We start from the raw sequence: 19,675 nt of genomic DNA, 5'->3' as shown, positions 1-19,675 counted from the left end.
TCTCAGTCGTCTCAGTCTCCTGGTCTATTGGAATGCGCTGCGTGGTTGCGTAGGTTGCGCGTCTTCGGTGGTGTTGACGCCGGCTCGAGCCGTGTACGAAGTGACGCTTGGAGGGCGAAATATTCATGGAGCTGCGGACACCGACAACGGGCGCCAGTTAACGGTGAGTGTACTGCTTTCGTAGGTACTAATTATACAGCTTTAGCTGAGCGTCTGCAGCAGCTCTGTGGAACCTGCCAGCCATTTCCAACAGTAGCCTGTATCCGCGGGGCTGTTGCGGATGCCCAACTAAAGCTGTCAGTTAACGAGTTGCCACCGTTATGCGCGTTGCTGTACAAGCTCCCATAAAGTGAGCGATGGAAACAATAATCGAGGGTCATTTCTTGCTGATCGCACGTCGTGTCTGCACTACTGAAGGTGCAAGATGTCGTTTTGAGATGCACTTTAGTCTACTTCATAATAACATTTCCATCGACCTTGAGTGTGCAGCGTGCTTCCACGCGTGGGAACATAAAAAAAAGCCTGTGTACAGAACGCTCAGACGCACGATATGTAATGGTTTTTGTTGGCTTAAAGACGGTAGTTTGAGGTGCAGATATAGTACGGTGGCTTCCAGAACGTACGCGGTAGTCATTCAAGTTGGACACGCCTCGCCGGTAAAGTGGAAAAAGCTCTAGACTTTCGAAGGCGCGCGTTGTTGCGGCCGCCGGCGTGCACTCTTTTCCCTCGTTTCTGTTTGCTGTTTTCGTGGTTTGCATACACTGCGATGACGTTGGGCGCTATAACAGAATCGAGTGAGTGTACGTGATTGTAGGAGTTATGTGCGCTAATTCTAGCATATGACATGTCTGATCTCGACGTATAGACGTCGTACGCACGCGCTGGGTGTCATTCGGGCCCTAGTACTCTCATCTGTTTATCTGAGTATTTAAGGATGCGTTACGTTTGTAAAACATGCGGTCAATAACCGCTCACGGCATGCCCCTGGCTGCCGGAGGATGTGCTTGGTTGTTTTGTTGTTAGCCTTTATTATGTCTGTGTGAACCACTTATTGTGTAGGTTTTGCAAACCTTTACTGCAATTTCATTTTCTCATCATAATATCACGTTCTGCTTTTCAGATACCGTTTTTCATGTGCTCACGCTGGACAGGAGCGACAACCTAGCAAGCCCCAAGTCTGATGCCTCAAGCCGTCACCACTTTTTTGATTTATTCTTAATCACAAGGAATAAATATGGAAACATGATGGCGATTTCTGCTGTTCATTTAGCACCATATGACACTGTGCACATCACAGTCACACATTTTAGTTGGCTATACTCATAGAAGCATGTAAATGAGGAATACCCAAACTTCTTAATTGGAAATCACAGACCATCTTTTCGCGCTTTCTATATAACTTTGCTGGAAAATATGTGTTGTTTTGACGAGTTTTAATAAAGTAATGCTAAAACTGAATTATTCTTGTTTTACAGTCGCTGGGCAGAACGGCAAGTATTACTGGACTTGCTTAAAATGAATACTCCACTATTTTCAACAGTAGTCGCGCAAAAATAGAGCAAGGGTCAAATGAGTAGCTTAAAATACTTGTGGAGTCGCTTGATGCTTCGGTGTGGGTCTCTTGACCCCCCTAGGAGCGTTACCGGCAAGAGTCGTCTGACTCCCTGTAAGTGGTAACGTGATCCTCCCGATGAGAGTCTTTGCACTCTTCCTAGAGGGTCAGGGGACTCTTCTAGAGCGAGCCGACCATAACCCACCAAGAGATAATAATAATATCTTGGATTTAACGTCCCAAAACCAAGATATGATTATGAGAGACGCCGTAGTGGAGGGCTCCGGAAATTTCGACCACCTGGGGTTCTTTAACGTGCACCTAAATCTAAGTACACGGGCCTCAAACATTTTCGTCTCCATCGACAATGCAGCCGCCGCGGCCGGGATTCGATCCCGCGACCCTCGGGTCAGCAGTCGAGCGCCATAACCACTAGACCACCGTGGCGGGGCGACCCACCAAGAGAGTCACCGTGACTATTTAAAGAGAGTCCTATACGTGGCAAGTCAGAACTCTCCGAAAAGAGTCACGCATACTCTTTTTATTCTTAGAAAGTATAGCCAGAAACTCAGTAGGTCATTTTTATGGCTAATAGACAAAAAAGAAAGAAACGAATTCGCGCTGCTTGTACGCGCTGATTGAGTCACGTACCTGCTTACGGGCTTTTGCTGCCCCAATCACGGAGACGAAGCATTTTCTGACGCGGACGGATGGGCTATACACCTCGACTGAAGGGGAGCCATCAGCGCTCGCCTTTCTGACCGAGTGCATTGTTGCTTAGGCTTCAGGCTCTGGCGACGACTGGCGCAGTCAGTAGGACATTCCTAAGCGTATCCTAATGGCGACGACAGACAGCATGAGAACAAATGCAGTGTTGCAGACGTCATCGGAAGCTGCGTTACACGAAAGCGAGACTGTCAGTGTACGATTAAGGTAACTTAGTCGTTGGCGTGAAAACTTCGTTTGCAATGAAACATTCGCGATAAAAATCGGGCTCTCAAATTTTATTCTCTCAACGCAAGAGCATCAAACTGATTCAGACAGATTATGAAATCAATCAACAATAGGACAACAATATGTAAATGTGAACATGTCAGGTGAAAGTGTATTGAAAGGTAGAATGTACAAGGTAAAAGGTACAAAGTATACTAAAAGGTACTGCTGGTTTTTATTAAACGGTACAAAGTATCTGAAGGTAAATAATGAAAAATACTTGTCTCCTTACAGATACGTAACTAAGTGAATAAAAAAGACAGATTAAGAAAACGTAAGATACAGTGCTCACGGCAATTTTTTATGGAACAATACAAAATAAAGAGTTACGTCACGCGCGCAAATAAAAATCAAGAAAGGCGTCAAAGCTACGCCTTAAATAGTATAAGCCGGTGACCTACCGGCGTAGAATATAGGTAGGTGGAGTACAACCTGATTTGCTCAAGCAGGCTAGGTGTCTATTTCTCGCTGCCCTGTTTCAACAGCGGGAGTCATCGTGACCACCAATATCAACAGCATCAACACTACAACCATCATAATCTCGAGTTAATGTTGCATCGAACAAAAGACGGCGTGAGCAGCAGGCATCAAAGCCCCCACACATACTATATTGTGTAATGTGAGCGAGGTGATGTCGATGTCATTACCTAAATGTCAACCGGACTTATAGCAAGGCTACATCCGGTAATAATAGCTGGGGGCGTAGTCTCCGGCACCGCCACAGAACCCTTCTTGCGCTAACCCTTCTTCTAACGCATCTGACCCTTCTTACACTACATACGCCCGATAACAGATTGTCATGCTAAGCAGCGCTGCAGTCTTGGTTAAAGGAAGCGTGAAAAACATACTGTAAAAAAGAATGACTGTTTCGCTCTCTCGTAAAGTGAATTCTACGATTGTATTTAGGTGCCCTAGGGTCATACGTTGTATACACAGAACTAAATTGTTTGCGACACATTGATCATATGCTGGCCCTTCCAAATGCAGTGGCACGTACTTCCTATTTTACTTTTAGTAAATGAGGTTGTTCGCAGTGTTTCGATGGGTGCATAACGATTTCGCAACGGATGGTCACAGTTTCTTTTTCATTGTAACGATGCTGGGAGTTGTCCAATTCAGTTTTTTTTTTCTTTTGTACTTGCCCCCTGTTGACGGACACTATGACGCTTCAGAAATACACTGTGGTCGTTAGTCTGATGCTACTGTGTGAAATGACATCGTCATCCCAACGAATAATGCCTTCGTGTCGAAACGGCAACCAGTTAAACTTGCACATCTACTAAATCGACTGCGATTCAATGCGATAGAAATTTGTCATCTTATCGTGCCTTCGCCAGAAGGCGGGAAACCTGCATATATGCCCATTCTAATATCATTTAGGAACAACCACATTATCGCCGCAATTACATGCACAATATCTCACGGTGATCAGCACGCTGTCATTACGGCACAGTTTTTTTAGTACCATTTACTTCCCCAACACGCGAAAAAGAGCGGAACTTGCTGCAAACGAGAGGTCTACTTTTTGTGCACTTAAAGCCAGTTGCTTCGACAGCTCATGTTTTCTCTGTGCATTGATGTAGCTTGCGTTTGTGTGTTTATTCCGAATGACAGGCGAGAAACCATTATCGTTTTACATCCATTCTTTCCTTTTTCTTTCTCACATAATACCGGCAAAGATGCAGCATCATTTGTCGCAACATGCAAATTCTTCCTCCTCAAAACCTCACACTGCTTAACAATCGACAGAGTCAGTACCCTTGCTTGCAATGAATCACAATTCCTGAATGCCCCCGGCGGGGGGTCCAAGCGGCTGCGGGTGACGCTCAACCTCTCGACAACAGGGCTGCTCCGTTAAGTGTAACCATGTGTTCCTAGGCGCCTCAGCCATTCTTTGTCGATCGCAGCTATTGTTGAGAAACGGAAAACTGCATGTAGTCTTTGTGGGAGAACGCGGAACAAAAACCGAGCCGCGCTTCCTCACATTGTTCATCGTGTTCAACTCAAAGAGAGGGAAACAAAGTTTTCATACCTTTCCTTTCTTCATTTCTGCTTTCTCTCTTTCCATGATGCTTAGCGAGACAAGATTGCGAAATAAAATTACAAAGTAGGAAGAAATTATGCTCACGTGGCTATGACAGAATGGACGGCCTGCAAAACTTTGCTTTGGACTGATACTTATACCCGATTGTTTTTTTGTGTGTTCTTTTATTACAACTGGTCCCTAGATTTGCCGGTCATTCATTCAGGAAAGGTATGACCGTTTCTCCAGTGCTCGATTACAGATGTGCATGTTTTTACGCAAGTCTACTATTCAGCAAATGGTGCATTCTGTTCAGCTTGCCACATATCTCTAGAGTCTACAGGAAAAAAGTTACTATTGTTATTGCTGATTAAAGAAAGATGATAAGAATGGTGTTGTCCCGATGCGGGTTATCTTGTTCTATTCTGGCACAGCCTGGTTCGTCCCAAAAATACAAGCTTCAGTACAGATCCTATAACATTTAAAAAATAATGTTTTTCTAGTGGTTGCTACATCAAATTATAATGAGTGAAGTCATGGTGAAGTTGTGCAACTCCTTAACAATGACCAATGATTCCCGAGGTACACTCTGTGCGCTGCATTGTTAAACGAATCGTGAGTAGTGGTTACGCTTTCTAGTCTCTTGTTTTTTTGTTTTTTTTACAACAGAGCGGCTATGCTCGAGGTTTGCCGTGTGTCGTATAGATAGAAAATTATCAGCATTAAGTAACCTGCACGTGCTTTCTTCGTCTTCTCCTTCCTCTTTTGCTTCGCTCCCAGAACACGTGCGCGGATTTGTCCGGTGTAGGATACAATAACTCTGATGGGCGAGGGGATGAGTACAGTGAGAGAGAGAGGGAAGTAGATAGAAAGAGAAAGCGAAATTCTTGGCGAAGAAAACTTCTTGGCGAGGCGAGATTCAAACCCGCGTACCATGATCCGAAGGCTAGCCTCGTAACCTCTCGGCTGTCCAGGCACGCTAGCAGAGCATAGTACAGCCTTGTATAGTATAGTACAGCAAGGGGGTTGGAAAGGGAAGTCAGGATGAGGAGGAGGGAAGAACAAGTACAGAGAGAGAGAGAGAGAGAGAGAAATAAAGAGAGAGAAATAGAAAGAAAGCGAGCAAAGAGAGAAAAAAAAAATCACAGCATATCCACGGGGTGAATGATGATGAATGGGGCGAAGCTACGGAGGGAATCATCTGTAAACCGTGAAACTCTTCCGTGAAATGCGCCCAGTACATAATATAAAGAGTGTGAAACATCGTGTATATATTAAACATCAAACTTTTATTGTACTGTTGGTTTACGTGGTCCCTTCATTATCACTTGTGATTGGTGAAATGCAAGGAAGAAGTCCGCTCCCGAGCGAAAGAGCGCCAAGAGCGACCGCATTCCCCGCTCGCCCTGTGCGAATTAAAGGCAAGGCTAGAGGGAAGACAGGACGCGCGTTCCACGACGCGAGGTCGGTAGCATGCCCAACGAAAGCCAACGGAACGCGATCGTGCAAGTGCTCCGGCTTCGCATCGCCTCATGATTCCATTTAGCGTCTCAAAACCAAATATATTGCTCAAGGTGTGCCTTGCGTTTTTCGTAGAAAGAATTTCTTTATCATGTACATTAAGACGAAAAGTTGAAAGCTCACTAGAGTGTATCGCCCGCAAAGTATGTCTTTTAGTGTGATTTAACTCGTACGGCAGGGTCGTCGCGCCGTTGCCGGTCCACCTCGCCCGTTGACGATCGGGCGAGGTGGCTACATACAACTACTACTACTACACTTTAAGAAAAACATCTGGCGTTCTTTCGTTCTGCTTTTACAAAACATCTGGCGTCTTTCGTTGGTTTATTTCATCAATCAACGGCGTTTTGAACAAAATTTTTATTGTTTAATCACGCACAGGAGAAATCTCACCAGGCACTACCTTGGAGGTAAACAATGGCTGCTAATGGGAATGAGAGACAGAAGAAGTCGGCTTTTAGCTAACACTTACACTTCTACTTCTACTAACGTTTCCTACTGGAACATGCCAATGGCTGCTAATGGGGAATGAGAGACAGAAGAATTCGGCTTTTAGTTAACGCGCACGCTGCGAATTTTTTATTGTTCAACAACGCACAGGAGAAATCTCCCACCGGCACCACCTTGGAGGTCAAAGCGTAAGACTTGTTACGCACTACTACGATGACGACGACTACGAGGGACGAACGGGTGCCGCCTTAAGGAGCTTCGCCCCTAAAAGATAGAAGGTGAGAGAACGACCACAGAGAGATGGAGAGAAAGACATAGAAAGAAAGAAAGGGAAGAAAGAGAGAACAAGATAGAAGGACAGAGAAAGAAATAGAGAACAAGCATAGCCATGCATAGTATTGGGCGTGAGGCCCACCAATGGAAACGCCGGCGCCACCGTTGGCGTGACGTGCTTGGCAGGAATACGTGGTCTCAGTGGCCGCGTCGGCTGCTTGTGGAGCGCTGCCGCGTGCTTTGAAAACGAGCTACAAGTTCCACCTGCGCTGCGGTCTGTTCAAATGCGGAGGTGTTCTCGCTTTTTGAACACAACTGAGCTCATTGTAATAGGAGTGGCTGCCTCCGAAGGCGACGAACATGGTACTCTACTGCTCGGTGCCGCAGTGCCGGACTAAAGCAACAGAGCCCAGTGTCAGCCTGCACCGGTAACCGCGGGAGAAGAAACTGCGTGAAGCATGGGTTGGTAAGCTAAGAATCGGCAAGCAGCCAGTGGCTACGAGTCGTATGTGCAACAAGCACTTCCGCGAGGAAGATTCGCTACTGCGTCGGGCCTGCGATGTTCGGTGAGTAGCAGACAGCGGGAAATGAGACGATGGCTCGCGCGCGCTTCTCGCCGGCTAATGAAGCTTATCCCGCAGGATGGAAAAGGCGCTACTTTTTACCAGGTGCGATACCATATCAGAACCTTCCCATGCGACCTCTTGATTGTCGGCCCCGTGCTCAGCGTCCACAAAATCGGCTGCAAATACACAAGTCATTGTTTAGATACGTTGAATTAAAAAAACTCACAGGGTCCCTTACATACTCACCAAAGATGACTGGAAGGCGAAAGCCATCTTCTTCTTCTTCTTCTTGTCAGTCAATGTATTGATTCTCCTCTGCCCCCCTCCAAAAGCGTTCTGCACCTAAAGCTGTTTTGCACAACCTCCGTGATCGTTCCACCAATCACGGAGGCAATACAAAGTGACCATGTCGTGTGAATACGTCATTTGACGTCACGTAATGTGATATCATAGTGACGTCCTAATTCATAATGACGTTACAAATTCTGGCGATCTGTGCAGTCATGACGACGTCATATGGTGACGTCATCACGTGAGGATTATTTTTAGGGGCGAAGCTCCTCTTAGTCTAATCTTGTCACGTCTTCGTTGTCCGGCGTAACCACCTTTGCAAACTGCCCACTACTTCGTCTTTGCAAACATCCCACTACGACCCATCACCGATCCTTTGCAAACTGCCCACTACTTCGTCTTTGCAAACATCCCACTACGATCCATCACCGATCCATTACCTCACCGACCATAAAGCCGTTATAATGAAGGGGGAACGGAAGCCACCTTTGCAAACTGCCCACTACTTCTTCTTTGCAAACATCCCACTACGACCCATCCCCGATCCATCACTTCACCGACCATAAAGCCGTTATAATGAAGGGGGAAGGGAAGGCACGTCTAGCTACCACTTACGATTAATAAAATTTCTTGTATAAATATATACAGTGTTTGTCACGTCTTTGATGATGTACTGGGCTATCGCTTTGATTACTGCTGGGCGAATCCACTGAAGATTTCACGGTGCAACCATGATTGCTTCAGGAGCTTCGCCCAAGCTCTTCATCATTCACCCGTGGATATGCTGTGATTTTTTTTTTTCATCACTCGTGTCGACGCCGCTGATGCGGGATGCTGACGGTCAATCTTCCCGTTTGATGAGGCATCTAAGGCTTTCACCTTCATAAGCTACACCACGTTTGCCGGTGGATGTAGATAGCGAGCGAGTGAAATGCTGCGGCTGATGTTTGCTGCATTTATGTTGGCATTAACATTCTTTCAGTCAAGCTTGCGTTCTCCTGACGCAAACACTATGTGCCAAGAAGTCCAAATTTATTTGTGCCACTCTCAAACTCAAGTTGGGCCTCTCAAGTCTGATTATTTATGCCTTAATTATTTATGTTATTTATGTGGGAAAGATGCCACGCTGTTTGCGTTAGACACGACACTGCTGCCAAAAATTGCTGGGGCACTCGCCAAATATTACTGCGCCTTAAAATTGTGCATTTTACTCTTTACGCGTTGTTACCCAGCTTTGCAGCTGCTGTTTGCTGCGATAACTTCTCTTTCTTTCGCCGCTATTTCAAGTTCATGTGGGTCCTTGTTCACAGCCGACGACTGCAGAACAAGTCCGGCGAATGTTACCGCGTTTTCTTTCTTTTCCTTGGCGTTGCATGCTACTGCATTCTTGGCCTCGTAGACCGCTTCTCCTTCTACCAGCACTCTCGAAGTGGTGCAGCTTTGGTCTATGAATTTGTTGATGGCAGAGAGCAGCAAGTTCACTGAAATGCAAAGGAAATGATAATTAAGGAGCATATTAAAAAAGTCATCGCATTTGCTCAGACTTTGGGTGAGCACCAAACGAAACGAATGCACTGAATCAAGAAACAGAACCAGCGGCATTTGCTCGCTGAGAAGACCGATCAATATGCAGTGTGAGACAACTTGTCAAATGGCATTGAAACGTACACGAATTTATACCGATAAAAAAAATTGGCCGCGTATCTGCGTTGTTACAAAGCAGATGCGAGGGTCCTGGGCCAGCTGTCCCCAAGCGAGTCTTCCCGCTTCTTGGACCACCCCCCCCCTCATTTCGGAGAACGAATTTGTCACTTACAACTGCCATATTTTCCCTGAACTGGGCGCTTCAGCTGGAAGGTGGCAGCTACGCGCGGGTCTCCTCCGTGGAACGCGTGTTTGCAACAAGTGTGTTTTTGGTTAAAACTGGTGCCTTTGTTCGTAAAGGGATTTTCAGTTCCCCGAGGTGACATTGCCTCCCCCCCCCCCTTTCTTCCGAACTGGTCGGACGTGGAGAGTGAGAGTGCAGTGGTCCCTGGCATTGCTATCCTGGGGGCGGTGACCTATGTGTCGAAGAGACGGACCCTCCAAAGGCATGCACGTTTGTGATTGGACGTTTGCTAGTTATGGAGCTTCAAAGGCATGCACGTTTGTGATTGGACATATGCAGCTAAGGAGTTTCCTTATCTTGGAAATGAAGCGTATTTAAGGAGCAGCAGAGCGTCTGCTCGGCGCGGATCGATAGGACTAGATGTCGTTCTGACGATCCTGTCCTCTATGATGTTGTAAATAAACGTCTGTTAAGTTTTCCTCAACGCCGGTCTCTCTGCCTCGGCTTCCTGCTGTTCTGGACGTCCCTGGGCCTGCGGTACGACTCCCGCCGCTCAGCTCCACGCTATACCCCCTGGGTCCGCATCGGCCAACGACCCCGCTCGTAACAGCGTGCTCCGCTGCAAATGCCGTATAAAGACGATAGAGGAGGCGCTGCGTGAGATATGGACGCCATCTGGCAATACGTCGGCAAACATGAGCTTGTGCAGAGGGTTTCCTTCCTCCGTGGCAAAGGGCGTACGTCGGCGCGCATATGGCATTTTCAGCGCAGCCGCATTTTCAGCGCAGCCTAAGAAACTGGGGTCTTTAGAATTACGTATCTATGTATTTTCTATTAAAGGAACACACAACCTAATACTTACCTAGTGATGTTGCGCCTCAGATATGCGTAATATTTACTTTTTGATCGACAACGTTCGCCAGTATGAACAGCCGTGCCAGTTCAAGATGGGTGGGCGGTAAGCAAGTGGTTAAAATTTGGCCGGGTCGCTGAATTGGGTGACAGACAGACAGACAGACAGACAGACGGACGGACAGACAGACAGACAGACAGACAGACAGACAGACAGACAGACAGACAGACAGACAGACAGACAGACAGACAGACAGACAGACAGACAGACAGACCAAAATTTATGCGGTTAAGTTTCCCAAGAAAGACTATCGTCTTTAAAGAACATTGAATCGTCGGAACAGCATATCACAAAGTGCCATAGGCGCGCACCGAAGTCCTAGTTCTAATGAAATTGTTTTTGAACTGCTCTGGTGGCGTCCGCGTAACAATAGATTTTTTGTACTCACAAATTCTCATATTCTGTGGCGTAAAGTTCACAGCACTTTGGCAATACGCGCGCTCGTAGCAAAAGCGAAACCAAGAGTACGGTCATACATGCACAAACACCGTCAGTCGCCGCGAACCCGCGCTTCTTTCTGTTATGCTCCGCTTGGTTATACAGGCAGTCTACTCTATTGAGATATTTCCCACAATTTGCACTCAGCGACTGACTATACCTTTTACGCAAGAAGTCGGCTCAGGGGTCTTTATCGCGGTGATCGTGTGAAGCGGGCGCTCCGTTTTCTGCAAAGAAACAGTGACTGTAAACTATCTTGCGCTTTCTGTTCGTCGAAAATTATTCTTTTGACAGGAAAGAACATATTTCGTTTCGAAAATACGTGCAGAAATGTCCCGGAGGGCTTCCGCGGGGTGATTTTGTAGAGCGCCGACAGCAAAACCTATGGGGAGTCGAGTGACAGTGTCGAGTGACATTTTCCGGAGATGTAGTAACTTCAACATCCCCACGTGACACCATACGTGTCGAAAACACGGGCAGCTCCAACGCCGGGCACGTGTTTACTCTGAAATGTGTATTCATGAAGCGAAGGAAAGAGATCGAGCTTTGTAACACGAAAAAAAAAAAAAGAGATACGGGTGGCTTAATATGAGCTGTGCACTAGAAGTGGTGCATTTCAGCCAAAAAATAAAGGATTCGCAACAATAAGTGACCTATAATAAAAAACGTATCTTTACAATTACGCAGAAAATAGACCCATGGCACAGTTCCGTGTGAAGCATACCTCGTCGAATCCTCTAACCCAAGACTAAAATGTTGGCGTATGCTTTGTCACATGTAATAGGGGATTTGTGGTAAAACATGAAAGTTAATCACATGCTAGGGTAACAGGCAGAGAACGGAAGCAGAGTTCATTTGTGGGAAGGCGATTGGCCTGAGTCAGCATGGCACTCTGCACTGCGGAAGATCAAAAAAAGATACAGTATAATATAACAGAACAGGTCAGTGATGATAACTCTAGGTCAAATGAATTATAATTAAAGTAAGGAGGTTACAACGCGAAATTCACAGAGTGTTACGAGGGGCACGATAGGGAAGGATTCTAGATAGATTGACCATTTGAATATCGCTCTATACGGTCGGGAATCCAACCAATGCGCGCCACACCAAATACCATGTCTTGCCACTCTAATCGGTCTGAAATACAGACGCAAATTTTATAATGTTCGTTCTCAGCTATCGGAACAGCTTTGATTAGCGGCTGCAATACTTTAACTACCTGCTTGGTGGTTTGAACAGTTTGAACAAAATGTCAGCGAATGTTGCCATTTGAAATAAGGCCTTTCCTATATCTCATATATGTGTAGTTTCTGAAGGTGATGTGAAGTCAGGATTAGAGAAACATATCTATACTGATCTCTAGAATGACTGAAATCTGGACGCCGAGCCTGAAAAATAGGTGGTGGTGGTATCGCCTTTATTTCATCTTTCATCACTTTTCCTGTGGCTCAGGGTGGCTCCACGCGGGAAGAAATATAGTTTTTTGTTCCACGGTCACCGCATGGGGTGCCCATACTTGTTCATTTCACGAATATATATATATATATATATATATATATATATATATATATATATATATATATATATATATATATATATATATATATATATATATATATATATATATATATATATGGGACGAAGGAAGTCATGTGCGGGCCGGGCTGCGTGTTTGAGACCCCTGCTATACACTAACAGAGTATGGCTGTGACAGCAATTGCCATAGTCAGCTATTAAGTCGCAGGCGTTAAGTACAATGTTAGAAGTACAATCTTAGCAATAGGTTTGCGTGCTTTCGTTTGTGTGCCCCCCCCCAAACACACGCACACACATACACACATACACACACACGCACGCACGCACATTGCATTGTTCGCATTTACAACGACAGGTAAATCGCCAGATGCTTCTAATATCAACATTTCACATTATTGAAGAAGTGCAAATTAGAGGAAAGAGCCACGAAAAAGATGAAATACGATCTCTTGTGTTTCTGCCAGCGATTCTACGGCCTTGCTACTCTTGTGATATTGCAGAATCACTTGTATTAACATTGCGAAGTGACTACCACGGCACCATAGTTGTTTTATGTAATAAAGTTGCGTGCTGCTAGCCCTGCGACGCAAGTGGAAATTTCGGTTCGGGAGATGAACAGCTATAGCCCCTGTAGCACTAAGGGCAGACTTGACAGAATTTCAGGAAAAGATGGAGGCTTGGCGTAATGAAAAGATGGCTGAACAGGGAATGTCGCTGGAGCCAACGTTTCGACAAGCGGTATTGTTTCGGTCAGGGCGGCAACTACCTTCGTTAGCAGGGTGTTTATGCACGCTTTGCTCACTCGCCCCCAACATGAAAAGTGGAGGAGGAGAAGGGAAATCATCTGAGCAAAGGAGATAAAACAAAGAAAGGGGAAAAGGGGACTGTTCCGATAGAGACGTTGGCGTGCTGTATGGTAGTTCGTTGTTGTAAAGTGCTGGAGGAACACGCTGCTGAGCAAGACAGTCGCTGCCTTCGCGCAGACAAGTTCACTTTTCGAAATGTACGCTTCGGCGACATTCCCTCTTAAAGAAATTCGCATCACTAAGAACAGACTTGTACCTTTTGATAGTTGCCTTTTACGTTGAGTCAATATAAGTTATCATTCGAAGAAGTGCCCATTGTCAAATGTGTACCATTAGTTAGGCATGATGCTCTTTATTACAACAAAAAGAATAGATATGAGCGTTTAGCAGCCAAATCAACGTCGTCATTGTTTGAGGGCTGCAAACACGTTCATTGAAATGGTGGTTACCGGCAACCCCGCAGAAACGTTTAATTCGCGGTCTTTTCGACGCACGAGAAAGCATGCGCCGCATACACAGCTCGTATCGTGTGGCAATTACAAAACACGAAAAAAAAGTGTAATACTATAGGATGAGTGGAGACAAACACTGAGCTGTCTCGTCTTTATCTCGTTCCTATGGCGTTTTTTTTTTATTTCGGTAACATAACAACCAGCCCATTTCAACACCCTCATGAGGCACTTTCAATTACATCTGCTAATAAAAAGAATACAATTGCCCGCTTAATTCGTGTATCTTATTCCTTAGCATTTAACTGAAATGATTGAAGAAAGTTTTCTTTAACGCAGAATCAGATGAATGCGTTACATTTTTTGTCATTTTAAACATTATTTGCACCACACCGCAAAGCAAAACAAAACTTAGTGCACCACTGCCCCTGAAGACTGTACGTCACTGAATGCGTCTCTGGGGCGGACACTTTGACTGCATAGCTATAGCGGAAATTCCGCTCTTTTTCGCCGTGCGTGTTGAGTTTATAGCGATACTGATATGGAGTAGGCGAGTGGAGACTCGCACGCACTTATTTACAACATCCAAATGCGTCAGCCGGTGCTCAATCGCTCTACTTGAGAAATAATGATAATTTTGCAATTCTTTCGCGAGTCGTATGAAAGATCGCCTGCTTCGTGAAGACTAAAGCGGTCCAAAGTGAGCGCCATATTTGTCCCTTCTATTTCCTGGTCTCACGTTCGCGTCGCTAGTTCAGTAATGTCCAACTAACTAGCACAAGCATACACCTATTTCAAAAGCCACAACAGGTGTATAGGCACACAAGCTGTATCTGAGCGTGATGATGCACTCGTACATTTCTAGACGTAATTCGTACTAGAATCTTCTCACAAAGTTTATAGAGTGAGTTTGTGTGTGCTCCTCTATTGTGTGAGCTTTTCGTATTGAGCTGAATATGCTTCTCGTTACCTTCCCATCATCACCTCGTAGGCATAGCGGCAGCAGGGGTGTCATAATAATCGGCACCGACTATAGTCTCACTCTTTAGATAAATATGTTCTCCGGAGAGTACATATGGCTGGGGTTAATGAAGCGTTGCAAAGACGTCTCCTTTACGAAAAAAAAAATAAAACAACAAAACAAATTGCGCAATGCTTTCTAGCCTCGGATGCACGGATAAATCTATTCCAAATGACCTGCTAGATCGCCACGGATATTTCGCCGCGAAGGAAGCGGCAGATGCTCGCGAGTGCGGCGCTCTAATTCTTTTCAAGCCACCGGCGACGACCGCAATGACGGTGCTATCAGTTCCACGCGTCGATGGTCACGATAGTACTTTTAGATCGTGATGACTCCGCGTTCTTCTGGTGCGCGAAAGCCGTATTCTTGAAGAGCGCCTTGTGTTAATGGCTTATGCTGAAAAATCTTTCAACCCGCCCTGCGCAATTTTTTTTTCTCCTTCTCCGGCAGCGCTCAGAAGCCGTGCCTGAGGTTTACTTTATTTTCCTGTCGGCTCTGGGACGCGCGTACAAATCTTTCCGGGATACAAAAGGTCGCGACAATGGCAATAACACTGAGAATGAAAACGCTCCGTCGCAGCTCGGAAAGTGAAAACACGGGCTGTGGGAGTTGAGCGCGGTGCGCGCGCTTCGAGACAAAATAAAGGCCGTCCCGTGACAGAGGAAAGAAGAGTGCAGTGGAAACACCCCCTCTCCACTCCGTGTTTCTGTTCTTTTGCTCTCTATCCGAGTGTCGCGCGAGACAACACCGTTCATTATTTATACTTTTATTATTTGAATTCATGCCCCTGGCTGCTTTCTGTCTTTGCTCTGTCCCGTCCTGCTTTTGTCACCCGTAGCCTTTGCCCGCTCTCACGGCGTGCGGACCTTTCCTGCAGGCGTGTGCCCACACGAAGCAGAAAAGGTCGAGATATAAGGCGGCAACACAGGGAAGAAAGAAATATACAAAAAAGAAAGCGCGGCGCTCTCTGCGACTAGTAGAGCGCGGCCCTGGCTGCAGCGGCAGCGACAGAAAAGATGACTTCTGCCGCAAATGGTGCAACACTGTCTTGCTCTCTTGCCTTCGTTTATGTATTTCTTTTTTCTCGCCGATACGGCTTATTATATTATTGTTTGTTTTAGTTACCACGCAAAGAGTGTATGTGGTCGCATCTTTGGTCGTGTAGGCGTGCGCGACTGCTCTGACACATGGACGCCTCAGTGAATGAATCACAAGGAAAGAAGTACCTAAGATGCGCTCGTAGGAAACGGGGAAAACATAAAGAAAGGACAATTCGGAGTGCCTTGAAGCCGAAACACATCGTTGTTCGTAGCCTCCAAGTTCTTTCTCCGTCGTGCGGTCTCGCCTGTATACGTTCGTGGTTGCTTTCTCTCCTAGTGCTCAGCTTTCTCCATTTTTTTTTTATTTGCCTGCCTCTACTCTCTCCTCGCTGGTTGCTTCGAAAGCTGACAGCCGGGAAACATAGAGTGTAAGAAAAAAATTTCACGCGGTGCGCAGCGTCACACCCTTCCACGCACATATATGCTGCGACTTTTGCTCCATACCAACTGCGGCGCCGAGCCTGAAGCCGACGCCTTTAAGTTTAAAAGTCATCATCCGCAGCGTCGTCGCCTGAACATTTTTTACGTCGTGTATGAGCCCTTCACTTTATCTTATTGCTATTTTTCTTGTTGTTGTTTTTTTTTTCAACTCTTTGTCACCGCAATTTCTTTCTCTTTTCTTTTTACTCCCACTCTGGGGGTCTCCTCCTTTTCTGCGCGGAGTTTCACTGGGATACACTCCCTTTGTTGCGAGTTTGCTAAACGCATGATATAGCATCTTCGGCTGCCGTTCATTGTGGCTCTGTGGCATCTTTTGAACTGACGGGCTGTCCTCAACTGAGGCAAAACACCGCCATTGTAATGCTTTTAAATCTCACTTTTGCGAGTGCATCTCTCTAGCAGCGCTATGATCTGGAGCACAGTCAAAAGGAAGGCTTAGAAGGTGGAGAAAACGTATGCTGTGAAAGTGAAAGGCCGCGCGCGAAGTGAAGGTGATTCTCTGGCGTTTCATATTTTTACAATTTCTTTTTGTGACATTGGAAAAAAAACATCTTTTATTCTCATTCGTCTCCTCCGCGTAGATCGCGCAGCGAGCATTTTTGAGCTTTGTGAGAAATCGTGCGAAGTTGCACGTGCGTTCTTGAAGAATAGTGCGAGCCTTGTTTTGTTGCATATTTTGTTCATTTTCTCGCTCACACTTTTTTTTGTTTATACTGCATGCTTGCAGAGTGTTATACGAAGTTACTTGTTGTAGCGCGAGTTATCTGTGTTTTGAATTAAACATACTTCCGAAAACTTCAGGCGACGTTAAGAAAAGTGGAAGTGAAAGAGTATGGCACATACATTCAATTGTCTGTTTCATTTGACGCATGAGATTATAAATTAATGACGCGAAAACAAAACATGATGCCAAATTTTAGATAGTATCAGGGGACGTTCCCAACGCTAGATGTCTGACGCCATTCTACTTCTCAGTCTTCCTCTTCGCCATCACACTCACATCCTCTGAGCGCATGCGCCCAGTGTCCATCTCGCCGCTCGGCACGTTGGCAACATGTAAATAGCTCCGATTGCTCAATACCACCGCGCGTATGGAGCACGGGATCTCTTCGCCACTCGTTCCCCCGCCGGGTTTGTGTCACGTGAGCCACCGGGACGACGCTTATTTAGACAGTCGAAAAGATAGCGCTAACGTGCTTGGTTATATTGGAAGCTGAAGCGCCTGGAAGTTGTCGCCGTAGGGCTTGTATGCGCAAGAGCTCGCCATGCTGCTGAAACGCCTTCGCATATACATACACGTTCAGAAGCTCCCCTATCGGCAACGTCCAATGATTGAATGGTTCGACAACGATTACGGCAGACAAAAGAGTGACCGAAATAAAAACAAAGTGAGAGAGGATGATAATAAGAACTCATTTATCATACGTACGTATACATGTGTCAAGGAAAGAAGCCTACGTAACGCTTTATCACGCATCTCGCTCAAACGAAGCTTGACAGAGACACTCGAATATCGCGGATAGAAGCCTTCACTTTGCAGTAAAAAAATATGATAATGATGCCGATGATGACGAGGGTGATGATGAACTATTTTTTCTTTTATCTGGAGCAAACGACCCGCACGAAATCTAGAAGCTATAGAACGCAACCTTCGTGGGAACAAGCACGCGAGAAGAACGACACCTAGACTAAGATCGTCACCGATCGTGCGTTAATTTCTCTAAGGCCCAAGGAGTTGGCTTGAAGCCGAGTTCAACGCCTGCACGAACCTCCGAGGGATGGTGATCCTTCTCGGGAGCGTAATTTGTCGGAATAAGAGGCCACTGAGAGCCCAGTGACACAATCGAAACATAAAGAATGAAAAGGCGAATCCATTGAGAGCAGCAAAAATTATGTTCGGTCTTTCTTTCTTCTTTTCCTTTTTTTGCGGCCATCACCATCCATAAGGGTACGGCGCGCTAAATTGCTTTGTTTCACGTCCGTCTCGAAATCAGACAGGGGCAGAACAAATCAGAGGTAGTAAATCTACAAGTTCAATTAGCGAGGTCCGACCGACCTGGCCAGCATAAGCGAGACGTGCCTCCTTCTGGTTTTCCGGAACATTGGATAGAGTGGTGCTGGAGCCGAGGGGAGGCTGGGATGAGAAGGAGCGCCGAAAAAGAAGCCCAAAAAGGAGGGGGGAAAAAAGAGCAACTAATTTCTCTCCAATGCGTGTCGCGTCAACTCACATGGCGATCGTCGGAAGGAGCTGGGCGAATGAGTAAAACAACAACAACAAAAAAAAAACGTGAAAAGACGTTCATGCAGTACTGCAGTTTCTCTAGTTACACGTTTATTGTTTTCATTGTGTTCCAGCGTCTGGGGATTATTAATGAATTTCTTCAATTTCGGTAACGTTAATTAGAAAAGAAGTCGCCCGATTGCTTCCTCACTCGCCCCTTAGGGGAAGTATATTGCTTTCCCGGCGGCGTCCCCTTATACCCGGCGAACGGTACGTGCCTTCTGCCCTCGAAATAGTTCCAGAGCAGCCTAATCACAATTTCGCGAGACCCTCTCCTCCTCCTCGGCGAAGAAAACAAGCCGGACGACGCCGGAGATGTAGAAACAAGAGCGCGGCCGCGAGAGAGGAAAAGGCGCACCTCTAAGCGGAACGCACCGAGACCAATTGGAGAGCGAGGTGCTCCCTAATTATATGCCCGGCGCACTGCCTAAGCAAGCAAGCTCGATTCGGGCTGAACAAAACGCGTGCCTGCCAGCGAAATCTAGATCGGCACGGAAATTCCAGGAAGAGGAAAACTTGTCCAGGGACTCATCGATCAACCCCTGGGCTTGAGTTTCGACTCTGACTCCCTTTGTTTCCTTGCTTGCCTTTTCTTTCTCCGGCGCTTGTCTCTGATAATGGGCGGATTTAATGATGAAGGTACCATTACAAATTTCGCTATACGTTACAGCGGGGAGGGGGGGGAAGGTATATCGTGCCAGCTGTGCCCGTTGATTTAGTGGAATCCGCTTGCGTAAAACCGCGCACTCGCAGTTGTGCGGTCGGCAGCGGTGATATTCGTACACGCAACGTAATTCCCTTTCTGTATTGCGCGCTATTATTTCTTCGACGTATACTCAACTTGGAAATAAAAGAAATAAAGACAACAGAGTGAAATAGCAGGCAGCTGCGGCTGTTTTGAAAAATGAGATATGTCATGTCTTTTCATTGAGTTTATTCAATTTGTTTGTTGTCTTTTTTTTCATTTTTTTTTTAAATCTTTTTTTCGGTTCAGGAAAGCAAACAAGCGCGTTGAAAGCGACAGCGAAGAAAACGTACAGCTGAGCAATGTGCCACGGCGTCTGGTGTTGCAGTGATAGAGGGTCGTACCAAAGAAAGAAAGAAAGAAAAAGAAAAAAACAACGCGTGCCTGTTACATTTATTTCGGCATTTTTAAAAGTGTTGCTTTGCCTGTAGCTTCACCAAAGAGCAAACAT

The sequence above is a fragment of the Rhipicephalus sanguineus genome, chromosome 1, assembly GCF_013339695.2.
Source record: "Rhipicephalus sanguineus isolate Rsan-2018 chromosome 1, BIME_Rsan_1.4, whole genome shotgun sequence".
In the NCBI taxonomy this organism is placed as follows: Eukaryota; Metazoa; Arthropoda; class Arachnida; order Ixodida; family Ixodidae; genus Rhipicephalus; species Rhipicephalus sanguineus.
The sequence above is the reverse complement of the archived record's forward strand: the minus strand, read 5'-3'. Positions refer to the sequence as shown.